The sequence below is a fragment of the Cryptomeria japonica genome, chromosome 1 (genome assembly GCF_030272615.1).
Source record: "Cryptomeria japonica chromosome 1, Sugi_1.0, whole genome shotgun sequence".
NCBI classification, from domain to species: Eukaryota; Viridiplantae; Streptophyta; class Pinopsida; order Cupressales; family Cupressaceae; genus Cryptomeria; species Cryptomeria japonica.
In genome coordinates, this window is record NC_081405.1 from 512,087,165 (window position 1) to 512,093,429 (window position 6,265).

Below are 6,265 nucleotides of genomic sequence, written 5' to 3' on the forward strand. Positions count from 1 at the left end.
CCCACCTTGGAACTTGTGCTAGGTTGTTGCGGTTCAATCTAAGCTATAGATCTTCATGCCGATTTTCCTTTGCCATAGATTCATTAACAAACTTCATGCACGACATACCAATAATCTAATTAGTTCCAGCTCATCAGCTTCCTTCATTAAATAATGCATGTAACCATTTAATATATTCTGTTACAGGTCGATTACAACTCAGTAATAACTTGGTGAATACTAAACTTCACTCGGTAGACATTCTACCTTCATTAACCGAGAGCGAAAACCTTAGGGCTTACCGACTAGGTTCCTTAGGGTTTACCGACTAGGTTCTTTGCTCAGTAACATAGTATAGTATTAACCTTACAATTTACAACATATGTATGATGTTAAAACAATCTTCTCATCATTGTCTTACTCGGTAATAGGTGCCCATTGAATACCTTATTCATCCCCTTATTCATCATATTCTTTCTGTCTTTTATCAACATCTTTATACTCTTTAAATCATACTTCTAAAGATATGGCAACATCATACTGAATTAGAAAATCAATTTCTTGACATCAATGACAAAATAATAACATCAAGACAGTAAACATCCTTAATCAGTTATATCCATAATCATCAACAACCTTCTCAATATCCTTATTGAAATGCCAACAATCTCCCATTGTCTGTTATAATGCCAAATGCTAAGAGTGGGAAGACAAAATCTTGATGGCTCATTTCTTTCATATTAGATCTTCACCTTCTTTACAATCTATTTAGAAAACATGGCAAAAAGTGTGCAAATACTTGAATTGGAAAAATTATTCACTTCAACATGGTTTTAGTTTTAGCTCCTCTTCTATCTAGTGGAATAGATTGGTCTACTATCAAAATCAACCTCTTTCTATTTCTTTTAAAAAGAAAGCTTACCTTTTATTTAAGAAAGGAGTCTATTAGTTTGGAGATGTGTGGGGCTTTGTTACTATGGAATGGGATAATTGGACAAATCTAAGAGGAAGTTTTGTTTAAGTAATAGTCTGAAAGGATTTATTATCTTTCTGATATCCTTCATCCCTGTTGATTTTGTCATGAAGCTTTGCACCCTTTGAAATGTAAAATTTTCATGAATTGATGGTGGTCGTAAAAGCATCATATTGCCTTCTACACATTAAAAGAAATATATCTAAGGCTTTTGCATGTCTTACATTTAAAACTCAAACTGAATAAAAAATGGAAATGTAAATTTCAAGAGAAAACTTGGTGAAAGTTAAGTGCACAAATCTGATGGTCTAAAGTGAAAGCTAATGCAATTTTAACCTAAAAGATCTTACATTTCAAACTCCTCATGGGTGACAGGTTGAGATGTATGATGATCCAACTAGATAAGTGCTTATTTTATCATCAAAAATAAAATATCAAACAATTTTTTCGGAACCTTTTTGGGCTAAAAAAAAGTGAAATGTTATTTTTAAATTTATCCTTGCCATCTTTGATCATATCCTTTGTTGGAAAGAAGCAGCCATGGGCTTACATCTTCCAAAGAACATTGTTGCTAACTTTATGACACATATTATTTTGTTTAACATTTGGAAAAGTAGATGTATGACTATCTTTTCAAACTATGAGATTCATCATGAAGTTGAAATACCAAGGTTTTACTCTAACATTATTTTTTTGATTACTTTTTGGTGTTCTCAGCTGCAAGAAAGACATAAAGAACATGGCTAGATCAACAATCACTTTGATAGGATAAAATTATAGTTGCTACAAATTCATAGAGTTGGAATTCTATGTTTAAATTAGCTACAACAAATTCTTAAAAATCTATATTTAAGAGTTTGTTAGGATCTTGAGTTGTAAGAGGATTACTATGTTTAGTTGTTTTGTATTTTCAAGCTAATATAGCCATGACATTGTATTTAGTTTCATGTATCAACACCGTTTAGTTTTTTAGTTGGTTTTTGTAACCTTATTGCTTACTTACATCTGTTACTATTTTTTTGGAACATTGTTTTCAATAACAAAACAAATAGGTATTGAAGGGACCCGAAAACCTTTAACAAAGAACTACATCAAAAAGCTCCATAAAGATAAACAATTCCATGACAACCCAAAGACAGTAAAAAACCGATAACAAGGAAAGAGAAAACAAAAAATAAAAAAAGTAGTGCAAGGTTTTAAGTGCCTCAATTAACTCAATTTCTAGCTGTCATATTTAAATAAATCTTCTTCAGCTCCTGAATGTCTTGATTAGTAGTTTTCTTCTTCAGATTAGCCGTGATTCTCTTGCATAGTCCTACCGTATCATCTATATTTTTATCTAGTGCCTCCACATCCAATGTAGCTCCTTCCTAGTGGGTGGCTTCAAGATTTCCAACCATGGTATTTATACTCTCAGCCAAGTTCTTAACCACATTGTGACTCAAGGTAACTAGAGATATCAGGTTTTCAAATTATTTTTTTGGAATTTATTCTCCATCTTACTCAGTCTACCTTCAAATTATTTCTTGATTTTTTCCTCCAACTGAGAAATCTTGCAGTCATAATCTTTCTTCATATCACTAACCATTCCCACAATCTTTTGCATTGAATCTGCAATTGCCTTTCTCTGGTCCATTGTCCAATGTTCATTAGTTTGGCATTCTTGTTTATTGCTAATAGCCCTCATTTTCACATTGATATCTTTATTTTCATGAAAGGCTCATTAAACATCCTAAAGTTGTCAATAGCCACATCACAAGCTTAAGCCAAAACATCATCAAGATTCTCCCTCTCCATGTTGAGGAAAGGAGAATTGGCATTGGCCACCTTCAAGAAGGGGGATCTATACCTCCAGTTCAGTACTTGGACAGATTTATCTAGAAGTGACTGGTGGTAAGGAAGACAGTTGGGATGTGAAGTGGACACAAGGGATGTTCTACCACATTTTGCTTGGCCGGCCACTCTTTGAAGAAGACCTAGAATTAGAATTTGAACCTTCCAAATCCGTGTTCCATTATTCTTTGTCACGAGAAATACTAATATGGTCCCCTTCCTTAGAATCGCTCAAATCCTCAAGAACCCTAGACAAGGGAAGGGTAGGGTTTTGATGTGTTGATAAATGAGGAAGAAAAAACCACCATTCAGAATAGGGGAATTATTTTTTCTGTAATCCTTTATACTAGCATTAATTGAAGCCATCAAAAATAAGGGGAAATAAATTTTCTCTTTATGCCTAAAATGATTGAGAAAAACAAAATGATGCCCATAGACCCTAGTAAATATGTCATCGAGGGAAACGTACTTCATCAAAACCATAAGAATATAGCATCATATAGATATAATGTTACTTGTATTGTAGTTTCTTTTGTCAATTTTTGTGAGATTTTCCCTCAACTTCTCATTTCTAAGGAATTTCTTGACTGCGATATTAGCCATTTTCCTGTGCCTATATAACTTCAACCCATTTCATTGATAGTCTCATGACTTCATCAATGAGTTTCTCATCAATTTCTGCCATTTTACCTTCAATTTTTTTTTGTCCTTCTAACCCTTAGCAATTTTCTTAGTCACATTTGCATGGGCAGCATGCAATCTTTCGATGAAGGTAGTGAACCCTCCTTGATCCAGAATACACCAAATTGTTTTATTTTTCTTGAGATATTCTCAACTCAAGGACTCCACCCTCTTCCTTTCTCCACCAATGGGATCTATAATGGCGCTATTGACCAAGTTCAGATAATTTTAGAGAAAGCTACAAAGAACCCAAAAAGCATGTGATCCAACTAGAAGTAATGCCAAAATAACACATTTAATGATTGGAATGCGAGCCATAAAAAAAAGGCATTATATAATCATTTAAAACCTATCTCCTCTAGGATAAATCATATATACAATTAAGGCCTTTATTTCAACTTATAGATTATCTCAGGTTTTCCTCCTGAAGGTCACCAAGAACTGCACTCTTCACATCCACCTAGTGAACTTCCCAATGATGGGTTGTAGCTATAGAAAGGACAACTTTGAAAAAAATCATTTTAGCAAGTAGAGAAAAAGTCTCAGAGTAATCAATCCCTAGAACTTGAGAAAATCCTTTTGCTACCAAGTTAGCTTTATACTTATCAACTGACCCATCTAGTGTAAATTTTGTTTGATAGATCCACTTGCATCAAAAAAAATTTCTTCCCTTGAGAAGAGGAACTAAATCCCATGTGTGATTCCTTTTCAAGTAATTAAAATATTCTTTTATTGCAACATTCCACTAGAGAACTCTTGAAGCCTCTTGAAAAGACTATGGATCAAAAGCTGTAGCAATGAAGAGATGTGGAGCTTGCTAAAATTGTGACCTTGTTCTTCTAGTATCTGATGGATCACTAAGCCAATCTCCTACTGACTCAAATTTTTGTCAAGCCCAAAGAGGCACCGATGCTAGAGAGTCTGGGGGAGAATCATCAACCTCTGAATGATGAGTATGAGAGGAATGTGAATCCTTATCATTACTCTCACCATCTAAAGTGGAGGAAGAAGACTCCTCATCAATATTAGGAGGATCAATATCCTCTAAAAATCTATCATCATGATGCAATGTGTCCAATGTGATAATGGATTGAGAAGTCATATGAGAAGAACTAGAATAAATCTCCTAAAAAAGAACACTCCTCTCAATAAACAACTCATGAGTAGAGGGGTAGAGAAGTATATACCCTTTGAAATCATCTAGATATCCAACAAATATAAAAAGATTTCTTTATGGATCCATATCCTAACATTTATCTGATGGAATGTGGTTCCATGCAAGAGAACCAAACACTCTGAAGTGCTTAACTATAGGCTTCTAACCAATCCAAACTCGAAAAGAAGTTATCCCATTCACAACTTTGTGAGGAACTCAATTCTGGATGTAACATGCATAGTTGATGGCCTCTTCCCAATGCTAAGATGTCAAAGAGTTGGAGTGAATCATACAATTGGCCATCTCCTTCAAGGACATGTTATTGCATTCTACAACATCATTCTGTTGAGGTTTGTATGGATTTGTGTGCTACATATTTATACCTTCTAAAGCACAAAATTGTTCAAATTGATTATTAACATATTCACCTCCATTATCTGTTCATAGGATCTTGATGAACTTCCTAGATTGTTTCTCTACAAAATCTTTGAAATCTAGAAAATTCTCAAATACCTCAGACTTTTGTTTGAGAAAGTAAACCCATGCATATCTAGAAAATTCATCAATAAATGTCAAGACGTATATATCCCTGATAAAATATGGTGGTGGAAATGGTCCTTACAAGTCACTATGTACCAACTCCAATAGTTGTGTAGATCTCCATACTTTTCCTTTATCATACTTCTCCTCAAGATGCTTACCAAGAATGCATCCTTGGCAAACTCCATCATAAAATCAAATAGAAGGAAACCCTAAAAAGATGTCTTGTTGACTGAGCTATTGCAAGTAACAATAGTTCAAGTGGCAAAACCATTTATGCCACAAAAAACTCACCTCATCTACATGAGTGAGTAAAACTGTTAAAGGAGAGTCATGAACAAAGTGGGAAAATTGATATAATCTAGAATGATGATCTACTTTTCCTACAACAAGAGTAGAATCGTTATGAATTTGACTGATTACCACTGTATCTGGTGTCAACTAAACTTGCTTGCTAGAACTAGTGTGAGTGATCTGATAAACAAATAGGAGATTACTTGATAAACATGGAACACAAAGGACATCCTCAAATGTTCCTTCACCCACATCAACAAACCCTCTCCCATGTACTTCAACATAAGTGTCATCGCCCATTAATATGGAAGGCATAGAACATGGCTCTAAAGAGGTAAAATCATCTTTTGAAGAAGCCATGTGGTGTGAAGCACCCAATTCAATTATCTAAGAATTGGTTTGTGAAGCAACAATAACTAGGGCCTTACCCTTTCCTTTCCCCTTACTCTTATCCATGTCCTTTGAAGATCCTTCTAATGAACTCTATTTGATTGAATCAAAACCTTGATAGTATTATTTTCAAGAAGATATGAAAGATGAACAATTTGTTTCTTTAAACACTTAAGTTGATCATGACTAGGTCTCTTACAATAATACCACTTAACCTTATCCTTATTAGGTTATTCACCTTTTGATGAAGAGGTCTGATTGTGTACTTTTGAAGTAGCATATTTTTTATCTTTCTTCTTCTCTCCTTAGTTCTTTTGTTTTTTAATCTTGCTTACTAGACCCTTTCTATTCTTTTGTGCCTTGATTTACAGCTAAGGTATGTGGATTAGAGGGTTTTATTGTACCTGTATGCGGGAAAA